Raw genomic sequence first — 14,831 nt, 5'->3', positions numbered from 1 at the left:
TGCAACATGCAATCTCGAGTAACCAGAGAATTCACTTATTCAGCATCTACCAATCCCCATAGGTGCTGGATACTAGGGGTTTTACTGTAATTAAACATGAATTTTTAAGATATTTTTACCAATTTCCAGAATGATTTTGTTAACCAAGGCTGACTCTTCCCTCTCTTACTACCCTTATTTTTTTTAATCGGATTATATTTTTGTTGAGCACTGAAAAATCTTTGAAAGTCTTCCACTGTTCCTCAATTGTTCTGCCAACTGGCCTCTGCTCCCAGTCCATGCTGACCAATTAAAAAAAAAATTTTTAACCACATAACAGTTTATGGGATGGAAACAGGCCATCTCAGCTCTACAAGTGCACGCCAGTTTACTCAAACAACTCCGCTAGCTCCCCTCACCTATTCTCCTCCCATAACCCTCTAACCCCCTCTTATCCATGTATATATTCAGCCTCCTCTTAAATGAAAGAATTAACTCTGCCTCAACTATTTCCTCCAGAAGATTATTCCATTCAGCCGCCATTCTCTGAGTGAAGAACCATCCTCTAATATTTCTCCTAAAATTTGGCCCCCTTACCCTCAACTAATGTCCTCGTTTCAAATTCCCCTGCTCTCAGAGGGGAGAGTTTACTTGCATCTAGTCTATCTATTCCCTTCATAATTTTAAACACCTCTATCAAATCCCCTCTCAACTGTCTACATTCCAAGGAATAAAGTCCTAACTTCTTCAATCTTTCTCTGTACTCTAGGCATTTTAAGCCAGACATCATCCTTGTAAATCTTCTATGCACCCTTTCCACCTTATCTATATCCTTCCTATAATTTGGAGACCAGAACTGAACACAATACTCCAAACTTGGCTTCACTAATGCCTTAAACAGTCGCAACATCACTTCCCAGCTCCGATACTCTATGCTATGATTTATGAAGGCCAGCATTCCAAATGCCTTCTTAACCACTCTGTCAACGTGAGAATCCACCTTCAAGGAACCCTGCACCATAACTCCAAGATCTCTTTGTACTTGTGCATTCCCCAATGTTCTCCCCTTTACTACACATGTCCTATTTCGATTATTTTTACGAAAATGAAGCACCTCACACTTCTCTACATGAAATTCCATCTGCCATCTTTCAGCCCAACTCTCCAAACCAAATTCCTCTGTAATCCCTGAAAACCTTCCTCGCTATCCCTATTTTTGTATTGTTTGTGTATTTACTAACCCAGTTAACCACCCCATCATCCAAATCATTAATATTAATTATGAACAACAGGCTTCCATCCTGACAGACAGTTGTCCACTCTGACCCTCTGTTGTCTCTCCTCAAGCCACCTTTGGACCCATCTTTCTATTTCTCTATTAATCCCTTGTGACTGAACCTTCCTTACTAACCTTTCATGTGGAACCTTATCAAAAGCTTTGCTAAAATCCAGATAGACTACATTAACTGCCCAACCTTCATCCGCCTTTCTTGTTACTTCTTCGAAAAACTCAACAAGGTTCGTCAAACACAACTTCTTCACAAACCCATGCTGGGTGCTCCTGATCAATCCCTGCTTATCCAGATATTCATACACACCATCTCTAAGAATACCCTCCATAACTTTCCCTACCACTGAAGTCAAGCTTACAGGCCTATAATTACTTGGCCGACACCTCATGCCTTTTTTAAACAATGGAACTACATTAGCAACCCTCCAAACCCGTGGCATCACACCCTCTTCCAGTGATCTTTAAAAATCACTGACAGTGGCTCCGCTATTTGCTCCCTGACCTCCCTTAACATCCTGGGGAAAATCCCATCAGGACCAGGAGACTTATCCACTTTTACTGACTCTAGAAGCTCCAAACCCCTCTCTTTACTAATCCCTATCTTTTCCATAACTAAGCTATTTGCCTCTTTTATCTCACATAGTCTGATGTCCTTTTCCTTCATGAACACAGATGAGAAAAAAAATTATTTAATATCTCTCCCATCTGATACAGTTCCTCGTACAGTTCACCCACAGTTCCTTCCCCATCATGTTGCAGTCTCCCCTTTTCAAGAATAATAAACTAGTTTTAGATCTAACTATTGCACACTCCATCTGTATGAGAAATTTAATCATACTATGATCGCTTTTTCCAAGAGGGTCCCTAACGACTAGATTGTTAATTTTACCTATCTCATTGCAAATACTAGATCTAAAATAGCATTATCCCTTGTTGGTTCCTTAATGTGCTGCTCAAGAAAGCTATCATGGATGCATTCTTTGAAGTCATTATCCAGACTCCATTGACCAACAAGGTTTTCCCAATCGACATGGAGGTTATAGCCCCCCCCACCCCTCGCCCCCGCCCCAACTGCCTTTCCATTTTTACATGCCTCAGTTATCTCTCGGTTAATTGCCTGTGCCACTGTTCTATTGTGATTTGGTTTACAATGGACAACCCTCACAAGTGATTTTTTTCCCCTTTATTATTCTTAATCTCTACCCAAATGAACTCAACATTTTGTTCCTTAGATCTTATATCATCTCTCACTATTGCCCTGATCTTAACCTTGATTAAGAGCACCACCCTACCATCTTTACCATCCTGTCTATCTTTTCATACTACCTGATACCCTTGAAAGTTTAATTCCTAATCATGACCATCTTGCCACCATGTTTCTCTGTTTGTCACTAAATCATATGCCTGGGGACTGATATATGTCTCAAGTTCACTTACTTTGTTTCTAATCCTACGGGCATTCAGAAAAACTGCCCTTATGCTCATTGTCCTTTTAGAATCTAGTGGGCTCGGTGTCCTTTGCTTTTGATGTTTCGGCCCTCTATTTTCCTTTTTCTTTTTCCTAACTCTAGCTTTGGTCTGTGTATCACCTTCCCCATTCTTTCTTTGTAAGTCCCATTAGTTTAAACCTTCCCCAATATCAGTAGCAAACAATCTCCCTAGGACTGTGGTTCTCAACCCTTTTTCTTTGCACCCACATACCACTTTAAGTATTCCCTATGCCATAGGTGCTCTGTAATTAGTAAGGGATTAAGGTGGTATGTGGGTAGTGTCGGACTCTGGCTTTACCTTACTCTTAATTTAGTCTATGTGTAGTCTGAGTCCAGCGTGTTCTTTGAATGAAGTGATAGGAGAAGGTATTCGGTTCAACAGTCAGTTTATTACACAGCACAAGAATAAAACTTAACAGAGCTCTGGGTCAGTCATTAGTTCATAGGTCACCTGCACAGTGAGCTACTCCCCAAGACTGACCCCTATTGTCCAGTTGGCTCAGTTTATATAGATCAACCTTATCATACAGAACAAAAGTTGGCTTCCTTTGCTAGATTTCATTATCATACAGAACAAAAGTTGTCTTCCTTTGCTAGATCTTTTTGCATAAGGGTTATCACCAGTCATCTCCTGTTTTGCAGATATCTGGGGTGTAGCACTCCCATCTTAATCCTCCAGGCCAGACTAAGCTGTTGTGTTGATCAGAAATTAATTCATCCCCAGATATTTCTAATCACCATTCTGTTCTTGTCTGGCCAATTTCTGCTGTTCTCTTTAACACCTCCTCCTGCCTTAATCTTCCTCCTAGACTGGTTTTCCATTCCCTTTGTTTCTTGCAGGCCATTCTTTGTTCTGATCTGGCCTGTGTCTCCTGTGCTACTCACCACCTCCTTTAGTTTGAGCATTCCTCCTAAATCGTTTTATGCATTTCCTCTCCCTGTATTTTGGAGAAGACCGCAGAGCCCACCTCACTGACAAAAGGCAAAGGAGGAAAAACCCAACACCTAACCCCAACCAACCAATTTTCCCCTGCAACCGCTGCAATCGTGTCTGCCTGTCCCGCATCGGACTTGTCAGCCACAAACGAGCCTGCAGCTGACGTGGACTTTTTACCCCCTCCATAAATCTTTGTCCGCGAAGCCAAGCCAAAGAACAATTTTGGAGCAGACAATTTTGCTCAGCCAACTTTGCTCCATGCTGTGATTGCCACTTAATCACATTCCTCTTTTCCCCTGAACCATGCAGTAAATATACACTTATTAATTAATCATTTATTTCATAATGTTTTCACCCCTAGATTCCAACAGTAGAAAGAAAAAGGTTGAAAACCACTGTTTAAATTGTACCTAATTGACTCGTTATGTGCACGGTTTCACAACTCCAAAGGAAATGGGCCAATGACAATTTTTCTCAAGCAAAATATTTCAGTAAAAATTGGGTCTCGAGCAGTGGTTCTCAGCCTTCCTTCCCACTCACATACCACCTTAAGCAATTCCTTACTAATCACAGAGCACTTATGGCATAGGGATTACTTAAAGTGGTATGTGAGTGGAAAGAAAAAGGTTGAGAACTACTGCCCTAGGACATTGATCCCACCCTGTCCAGATGTAGGCAGTCTGGTTTGTACCGGTCCCATCTGCCCCAGAACCACTTCCAATGCCTCAAGAAACTGAAACCCTCCCTCCTGCACTACTGTTCAAGGCACATATTCATTCTAACTATCCTGCTATTTCTAATCTGACTAGCTCCTGGCATCGGCAATAATCTTTTTTTTTTAAACTTTATTTATTTGAAAAATAATTAATAATAATACAAGATACATTCCATGAAGAACATTTTATGAATATACATTAAAAAAAAAACAAAAAAAAAAAACAAGACAACTAAAGAAAAAAAATTAAATCCCCACCACCTTCTCACTTCATCAGCCAACTCTCTTAAGGAGAGTGTTGGAACCAAGGGTTAAGTAATCATAGAAAATATGCCTATGTACTATTCATTATGTATTCATTAATCCAGTACTATGTAACAATTTACTATTTACTTCAAGCAATTAAGTAACAGCCACAGTATGTAGCAAAGTTGGCAGAGTATAGTACGTGCAGAATTTGCTGTCTCCAAACACAAAAGAGAGAAAATGTATGAACCAATCTAGGAGGAATGCTAAGACTTGAGGAGGTGTTGAGTAGAACAGAAGACTATGGCCAAACGAGAACAAAGAGTACCATGACTGAGAAAGTCGGAGACAAAGAAAATGTATAAACCAATTCAGTAGGAAGGCATAAGGAGGTGTTGAGTAGAACAGAAGGCTATGGCCAGATGAGTACAAAGAAATAATTAAAAATATATGGGGTAAGAATTGATTTCTGATCAAGACAACAGGATGTTCTGGCCTTGAGGATTAAGATGGGAGGTCTACACCCTAGATAACTGCAGAGCAGGAAATTGCTTGAGATAAATCTTATGCAAGGAATCTAGCAAAGAAAGCCAACTTTTGTTCAGTGTAATAATGTTGATCTATATAAACAGAAGAGACTGGACAGTAGGAGTCAGTCTTGGGGAATAGCTCACTGTGCAGGTGACCTATGAACTAACGACTGAACCTGAGCTCTGTTAAGCTTTATTTTTGTGCTGTGATTGTTAAACCGAATACCTTCTCCTATTACTTCATTCACCGAGCACGCTGGACTCAAACGACACATAGACTAAATTGAGGGTAGGGTAAAGACAGAGTCCGACAAGAGATAAAAATATATAAACAGAAACTAAAAGTATATAATAAATCAAAATATATCTAAATGCCTATATTCCAAATATGATAACCACTTATTAACAAAAAAAGAATAATTGTCATGTATATTATGTGTAATTTTTTCCCATAACAATACAAGCTTTCAATTCATTATGCCATTGCATTATATTAATCACTATATTACCTTTCCATGTACTTGCTACACATTTTCGAGCTACAGACAATGCTAAATATATAAATGTAATTTGAAATTTATCCAACCCTAATTCCCTTAAAGGAATCATATAACCCATTAAAAAAAATAGATGGATCTAATGGTAACTTAAAATTATATAATTTTTCCAAAATTAACTTAATTTCATCCCAGAATGGTTGTACATACATACAAGACCAGACAGCATGTAAAAAAGTTCCAGTACATACACATCTAAAACAAGAATCCGAATTACTAAAACCATATTTTTTCAATTTCTGTGGTGTTAAATACAATTGATGTAAAAAGTTATAATTAACCATTCCATACCGTACATTTGTCATTTTAGTAACACTGTCATGACACATATCTACCCAATAATCTTCAGGAAAAACAAAAGCTATATCATTTTCCTATTTAAGCTTAGATTTCTCCCATTCCGACTTATCCATATTGTCTTGTAATACTGTAATGGAGGATTTAGACGAGCTTATGAAAGAAGGGATGCAGTTGCATCAGAAGACATAATCTCAATTCCACTATCAGGCCCAGAATGCATATTTAGTAGACACACCTAAATTCCTCCATGGGGCCCAGGATGCAGTTGAATAGGAAGACATTATCTAAATTGACACTATGGGGCCCAGGGATGCATATGAATCAGTAGACATTATCCAACTTCCACCATGAGGTCAAGAGATGCCAGTAGCAGGCTAGTAACTGTTGTTCAAAAGCAGAATGACGAGTGGCAGCCTCAGGCATGGTACGTGACCAGAATCCCAGTGGGACTCGGCGGCCCTCTTGTTTCTGCCAGAGGCTCCAGGATGCCATATCATCAGTATCGGAGACCTGTAGTTCGTAGGGGGTATCTGGGATGCGGGGAGCAGGGCCTGAAGAATAGCCTGCTTGGCAGACTGGAACGCCCTTTCTTGATCGCCACCCCATACAAAGTCTGTTTTCTTTCGGGTAACCTTATATAGAGGACGTAAAAGCAATGCCAAGTGTGGAATATGGCATCACCAGTATCCCAATAACCCCAGGAAATGCTGGGTCTCTTTTTTGTTAGTAGGAGTGGCCAAGACTGCGATCTTATTGCGAACTTTATCGGGAACCACCTGTTCTCCAGCACGCCACTGAATTCCAAGGAAGATAACTGTCTGGGACGGGCCCTGTACCTTGGCGGGGTTAATGGCCCACCCTCTTTGCATCAGGGTATCTTGGACACTCTCCATACCTTCCTGTACCATCTCTTCTGTGGCCCCTTGGATCATCACATTATCAATATAATGGTGAATTGAGAGGGAAGGTGATACTGGCACCGCCTCCAAATCACGGGCAATTAGGCTGTGGCAAATAGTGGGAGAGTGTACATAGTCCTGAGGGAGGCGGGTGAAGGTATACTGGCGCCCCTTCCAGGTAAAGGCGAACTGATCCTGTGAGACCTCATCTATAAGAATACTGAAGAAGGCATTAGCGAGATCAATGACAGCATACCATGTTCCTGAGTTCCCAGTAGCAATGTTTTCAATAAGGGTAACAATGTCCGGAATTGCCAAAGCAAGTGGTGGGGCATGTTTGTTCAAAAAACGATAGTCAACTGTCATTCTCCAGGAGCCGTCCGGCTTCTGAACCGGCCAAACAGGGCTATTAAAGGGTGACGTTGTGGGCTTCACTACCCCTTCTTCTTGCAGAGCATCGATGGTGGCAGTAATCTCTTCCTGCCCCCCAGGGAGGCGATATTATGGAATGCACACTGGTTTTGGGGGGGAGGCACCATCACAGGGTCCCACTTAGCCCAACTCACCACTAGTCTTTTAGTAATAGTCCGAATTCCAAATGCAAATCTCCCTTGGTTAGTATTAAGGGCCGTACCGGCCAACATATTAATACCCAGGATACACTCGTCAGTGGCAGCCACCAAGGCATGTAACCATATAGGGGAAGGGCCATCACCCACCGTGGCGCAGACTTTTATTTCCTTCGCCAGGGTGATCGCTCCTCCCATCCCCTCTATTCGAAATGTTGGTCCAGTCCAGAGGTCAGGGTTACCTGGAATCACCGAGTGCTCCGCACCGGTATCGACCAAGGCCAAATATTGGGGGTCATTATCCCCACCCCAATGGACTATTAATGGTATGTAGGGCCGTGGGTCCCCGTGTATCCGCCGTATCTCAATGGAGTAGACACGGGGGCCCTGCCTACACCCTCATGCTTTAGTAGGGTTCGAGGGCTTCCAGGCCCACATGCCACTATTATCCATAAGAGCCTTTTTAACCATTTGTTGTATCTCATCACGGATAACTGGAGCAAGAGAAGCTGGCTCAGTGGGAGCAGCAGTGGGAGCAGAAGGCACAGCTGGGCCAGGAGGACTCAGCAGCTGGGGATGATGTTCCCCTGCTTTTCTCTTATAAAGGGCATAAAGGACTGCGGTAGGTTTCCCATCAATATCGCTTTTAGGTACGCCTAACTTTAACAAGGTTAGAAAAAGGTCCTTTCTTGTAGGTCCATTATTAACAGCAGCCCCTCTCCTTTCATCCTGCTTGTCTGATTTAACCTGGGTTGTACATGAGTGGATATTACCTCCCAACTCTAATTCTCTAAGCCCAGATAAGGCGTGCACCGCCTAGGACACAGGGTGTCCAATTAGCGGACTAGTTACGGACAGAACCAGTCCCTGTACAGTGGGTTAGGCAGAACAAACCAATCTGGTATGCATTCCGGCTGTGAATATCTCTTCATCAGGGCTCCCCCCACGTACCCACAGCCTCAAACGCCCTGCATACAAGGCAGAGGCCAGGGCCTGCTGACGAATTACTGCTATACCCTCCTCTGGGGATCTCCAATTGTTCTGTAAATGTAAATCCCAATCTACTGGTGATGGGTATACTCGTAGCAGGGCATCCCCAAGAGTGGCAAGTAAGTAATCCACCTCTCTTCCTCTACCCCGCAGCTCAGCAGTGACCCGGATATCAGTAGTCATTGTTCCTAATCCAACGATTCCTCAGGGGTTAAATATACATTACCCCCTCCTTGCTCCCAAACATGCAGGAGCCAGGCCTCCAGAGTTTCTCCTGCCTTTTGCCTAAATCGATCTCCAATGGCAGCCAGCTCTTTTACAGAGAAGTCACGGATCATTGACTGCTCTTGACCCCTGCTCCCACTTTGGCCCACAGGGTCCTTTGCCCAGTGGACGGGACAAGGCCTAGGCCATCCCGTAGAGGGGGTGGGCCATTGAGCATAAGCAGGGGTTTGGGTATTTTCCCCTGGGTCCTCTTGGGAGATCGGGGTATCTATCCCTTCAATCTCTTCCCTTACATCATCGCCCCTTTTGTCTGTTTGGGAAGTCTGCTGCCTTATGGGGCGGGCGTGAACAGCAGGTGGAGAGGGTAGTATGTTAGGCACATGCTGAGGAGTATCTGCATTATTACCATGGACATCTTTCCAGATATTCCCGTCCCATTCATCAATTACATCAGGATCGTCGCCATTCCTTATCATGGCACGTATACGATATGGATCGGGTTCTACTCCATGCCTTTCTTTATCTGCACAGAGCTGCTGCCAGAGTTTAATATTACGGCAGATAGTTTGGACATGCTTATCCTCCCATTCTTTGGCTCGGTCCTGACTGGTTCAAACAATCTTACTCATCATGGAACAGCGTTGTCGCAGGGCTTCTACCTCCTCCTCTAGTTGCTCTCTCTTACGCTGAGATTCTACTTCTCACTGAACTAATTCTGTTTCACGCTGAACAGAGTGGCATAAGGCTGTGGCCAGCAGCCAAAAACCGTCCATCAGCGTCCCCTTTTTAACAGGAAATTTACTTTCTCGAAGGAGAGCGGCAACCCGCTCTCCCAGAGGCGCACTTGATGGATCTAACTTCTCATCCCAACTGAGGGGTGGTCCCAACAAAGACAGGGTATTGGCCAACATGCCAACCCCATTGTCTTTGGAAGTCCATCCCGGAATCAGGGTTCACCTCCTTCTTTCGGCGAAACATCTTGAGACCAATCCTGCCGACTACGCCAATTATCTTGGGTAAACTTGTACCTCTCACTTTGTTCATTTTAGATTGGTCACAGTGTTCAAGCTACCGAAAGAAAATAGACACACACACTGAGAGCAGTTCAGTTTATACAAGTCTTTATTACTAAATCTAAAGCTGAATTCACACTACAATATGCAAGCCCTTCCCAATTATACTTATCAATGCCTGGACTGGTCCCAACTGCCAAAGCGAGGCGATGACTGCACACTTGTAGTAGGTTGTCGGGGCGCCGGTAGCAGCTTCTCCACCTCCCTGGACCGGGATGTTGGTTTGGAATCTTGAAGTTCTTCTTGCTGAGAGATGTTGCCACCTCTTGGAGAGTCTCAAACTTCAGCAGTGGGATCATGGCTTATATTACCCAAAAGTTGTTTACTTCAGATCTTATCTCTTTGAACAAATGATTTAATTATCTTCAAGGTCTCCTGACAGTCTGCGACCAACAAAAGACAACTGCATCTCTTGGCCTCATGGTGGAAGTTGGATAATGTCTACTGATTCATATGCATCCCTGGGCCCCATAGTGTAAATTTAGATAATGTCTTCCTATTTAACTGCATCCGTGGGCCCCATGGTGGAATTTAGGTGTGTCTACTAAATATGCATCCTGGGCCTCATAGTGGAATTGAGATTATGTCTTCTGATGCAACTGCATCCCTTCTTTCATAAGCTAGTTTAAATCCTCCATTACAAATACATGATTCTTTCTTTGGCTTGGCTTCGCGGACGAAGATTTATGGAGGGGGTAAAAAGTCCACGTCAGCTGCAGGCTCGTTTGTGGCTGACCAGTCCGATGCGGGACAGGCAGACACGATTGCAGCGGTTGCAAGGGAAAATTGGTTGGTTGGGGTTGGGTGTTGGGTTTTTCCTCCTTTGCCTTTTGTCAGTGAGGTGGGCTCTGCGGTCTTCTTCAAAGGAGGCTGCTGCCCGCCAAACTGTGAGGCGCCAAGATGCACGGTTTGAGGCGTTATCAGCCCACTGGCGGTGGTCAATGTGGCAGGCACCAAGAGATTTCTTTAGGCAGTCCTTGTACCTTTTCTTTGGTGCACCTCTGTCACGGTGGCCAGTGGAGAGCTCGCCATATAATACGATCTTGGGAAGGCGATGGTCCTCCATTCTGGAGACGTGACCCATCCAGCGCAGCTGGATCTTCAGCAGCGTGGACTCGATGCTGTCGAGCTCTCCACTGGCCACCGTGACAGCATCGACAAATACATGATACATAACAGAAATATAACCCCTTTTTGGTATAGAAGAAATCAAAGACTCGAATTCTGTCAATACAGGTAAAAATCATCTCTCCACCATACATATTTTTCACCAAAGATTGAAGTTGATAATAAACAAATAAAGAATTTTCAGCAATATCAAAATGCTCTTTCAATTGAGTAAAAGAAAGAAACTGATCTTCTACAAAACAATCCTGTAATGTTTTTATACCCTTAAAATCCCAACTCTTTAAATGACTATTAAACATTGAAAAAGAAATAAGTTGATTATTATATAATGGAGTTAAAATTGACAATTTACCTTTTGATCCTAAAATCTTTTTTTTAATCCATAATTTTAATAAATGTTTTAATATCGGCATATTATATTCCCTCAACAAATTTACATTTCATCAAAATAGAAATTGATACACCTCAACTTCAAGAATAGAGGCCATCTCAACTTTAGCCCAACTTGGAGGTGGTCCAAATCCATCAATCTACTAATAAATTTCAACTTAGGCTGCTTCATAATAATTCTGAAAATTAGGTAATTGAAGCCCACCTAACACATACTTCCAAGTGAGTTTATTTAATGCTACCTGTGGTAATTTACATTTCCATAAAAATTCTCTCATAACTTTATTTAAATCCTGAAAGAAACTCTGTAAGAGAACATGGTATTGATATTGACATGATATTGGTATTGATAAATATTGAATACAAGGAAAAATATTCATCTTAATACAATTAACTTGACCAATTAAAGTTAATGGAAGATCTTTCCACTTAATTAGATCTGCTTTAATCTTTTTCAATAATGGAACATAATTTAATTTATATAAAGATTGATACTCAGTGTTTATAATTATTCCTAAATATTTAATTTTATCAAACCATTTCAATTTTATAATATTTTTATACTCTGAATAACCTGCTTCTCCAATTGGTAAAATTTCACTTTTATCTCAATTAACTTTATATCCAGATAATGTTCCATAATGTAATAAACATTCCTGTAAATGTGGCAATGATCGTTCTGGGTTTGTTAAATATATCAAAACATCATCTGCAAACAAATTAATCTTATACTCTTCATCCATAACCCTCATCCCTCTTATCTGTTCATTCTGCCTTATTGTTTGAGCTAACAGTTCAATAGCCAATGCAAACAGGCTGGTGACAATGGACAACCTTGTCGAGTTGAATGTGTCAATTTAAACAATGATGAAACTTGACCATTTGTTACCACCCTAGCAGTTGGGTTTGTATATAAAGCTTTAACCCAACCAATAAAAAAGGGCCAAATTTAAACTTCTCCAGTACTTTAAATTTTTTTAAAATCCCATTCGACTCACATCAATCGCAACCACCATTGGGTGGTTGGGCTGCTGTCGATATGCATTGACCAAACTTGTCAATCGAAGAATATTATTTGAAGCATTTCTATTTTTAATAAAACCTGTTTGATCAATATGCATCAATTTAGGTAAGTACTCAGCAAGTCGATTTGCTAGCATTTTTGCTATTATTTTATAATCAACATTCAATAAAGAAATAGGTCTATATGAAGACACTTTTCAACGTGTCTCTATCTTTTTTGGGATTAAAGTAATTAAAGCACTAGAACAAGATTCTGGTAACTCATAATGTTCAGTCACTTGTTGTAATACCTCCCCGAACACTGAAGAAAAATCTTCATAAAAAGTTTTATAAAATTCCACCGAAAACCCATCATCACCTGGTGACTTTCCATTGGGCATTTCCAACATAGCCTCCTTAATCTCTAATTCTGTAAACGGAGCTTCAAAATCCATAACATCCTCCTCTTCTAATGCTAATAACGTTAACTTAGATAAAAAGGAATCAATAGAACCATTATCCTATTTCCCCTCAGAAGTATATATTTTTTTATAAAATGAATAGAACTGGTCATTAACTTCCTGAGGTTTAGAGGTAACTGTTGAATTCTTTTTTACAGCATTAATAACCCATGAAGCCTGTTCCTTCTTTAACTGCCATGCAAGTACTTTATGTGCCCTCTCACCCAACTCATAATATTGCTGCTTAGGTCAATTAATTAAACATTCAAATTGATGTCTGCAACGTATTATAACGTAATTTCAATTTAGTCAAAGCCACTTTTTTAATCTTCTGTCACTTCCTTCTGAAATTCCTTCTCCAATTCGTCAATTTTCTTTTGTAATTCAAAGCTTTCAACCATATACTGTTTCTTAACTTTAGTGGTATAACTAATAATCTGCCCTCTTAAATAAGCTTTTAACGTGTCCCATAACACAAAATCACTTATTACTGAATTAGCATTTTCATTAAAAAATTGTAATCTGTTCTTTAACAAAAATAACAAACTGTTTTTTTCAACAACATTGTATTAAACGTACCACTTCTGAACTTACATAAGAAAAAAATTAAAGAATCTGATATAACCCTGCTTTTATATTCTGCCTGTGATACCCTTCCTTGTAAATGTGCCGATACTAAAAAATCTATTCTAGAAAATGAATCATGTCGAGATGAATAAAAAGAGAAGTCCTTCTCTGCAGGATTAACCCTTCTCCAAATATCCACTAAATTTAAATCCTTCATCAAGGCCTCAATTTGTATCGCCATCTTTGATTTCTTTATACTTTTTGGGGATCTGTCCAACAAAGGATCCAAGACACAATTAAAATCTTCTCCAACTAAAATATTTTAATTTGCTTTATCTAATAACAAAAAAGCATCCAAACTAAAACACTCAGCACCCACATTAGATGCATAAATATTAAGCAAAGTCCAAAATTCAGTAAAAAAATTTACAATTCACCTTTAAAACCCTTCCAGCATTTCCTTCCATAGTATGCAACTCAAAAGACAAATTCTTATGAATTAGAATTACTACACCCCTTGCCTTAGAATTTAATGAAGAAAAAAACACATGCCCAACACAACCTCTCTTCAATTTCAAGTGTTCTTTTTCAGTCAGATGTGCTTCTTTCTTGTAAAAAAGCAATATCAATTTTCATTTTCTTAATATAAGCCAAAACTCACTTTCACTTAATCGGATTATTCAACCTCTGAACATTAAAAGTTGCAAATTTCAAACTAGGCATCTTTACAAACTAACAATGTAGTCACTTACTACAAAATATCACTCCCCTTCTAGTAAATAAAAACCACTCTCCCTCCCCTAAATACTTTTTAAAAGAATATATATATATATATATAGAGAGAGAGAGAGAGAGAGAGAGAGAGAGAGAGAGAGAGAAAAGATTTTAATTACTAACCCAAAAAAAAACTACCCACAGGTAGTAATGCCCAAGCATCAGTAATAATCTGGAGAATATTACTTTTGAGGTCCTTCTCCTCAATTTATCTCCTAGTTCCCTAAATTCACATTGTAGGACCTCATCTCGTTTTCTTCCTATATCATATCACCAATGTGGACCAACACAGCTGGCTCTTCACACTCCCCTTTCAGAATGTCCTGCTGCTGTTCTGAGACATCCCTGACCCTTGCACCCAGGAGGCAACACACCATCTGGGAGTCCCTTTTGCAGCCACAGAAGTTTCTGTCTGTTCCCGTTACTATAGAATCCCCTATAACTATTGCCCTACCCCTCTTTTTTCTGCCCTCTTGCACAGAAAAACCATTCACAGTGCCATGATCCTGGCTACTGCCTGCTTTCTCCTAGTGGGCATTCTCCCCCAACAATATCCAAAGTGGTACATCTGTTTTGGAGGATGATGTCCGCAGGAGACTCCCGTACAACTTCCTGATACTGCTCTTGCTGTTGGTCCCTATCTTTCTCTGCTCTCTTAAGCTGCTTGTGTCAAACTCACTGAAGGTGCTATCCACCACATTCTCCGCA

This window comes from Narcine bancroftii, chromosome 1 (genome assembly GCF_036971445.1).
Source record: "Narcine bancroftii isolate sNarBan1 chromosome 1, sNarBan1.hap1, whole genome shotgun sequence".
Lineage (NCBI taxonomy): Eukaryota > Metazoa > Chordata > Chondrichthyes > Torpediniformes > Narcinidae > Narcine > Narcine bancroftii.
The sequence above is the reverse complement of the archived record's forward strand: the minus strand, read 5'-3'. Positions refer to the sequence as shown.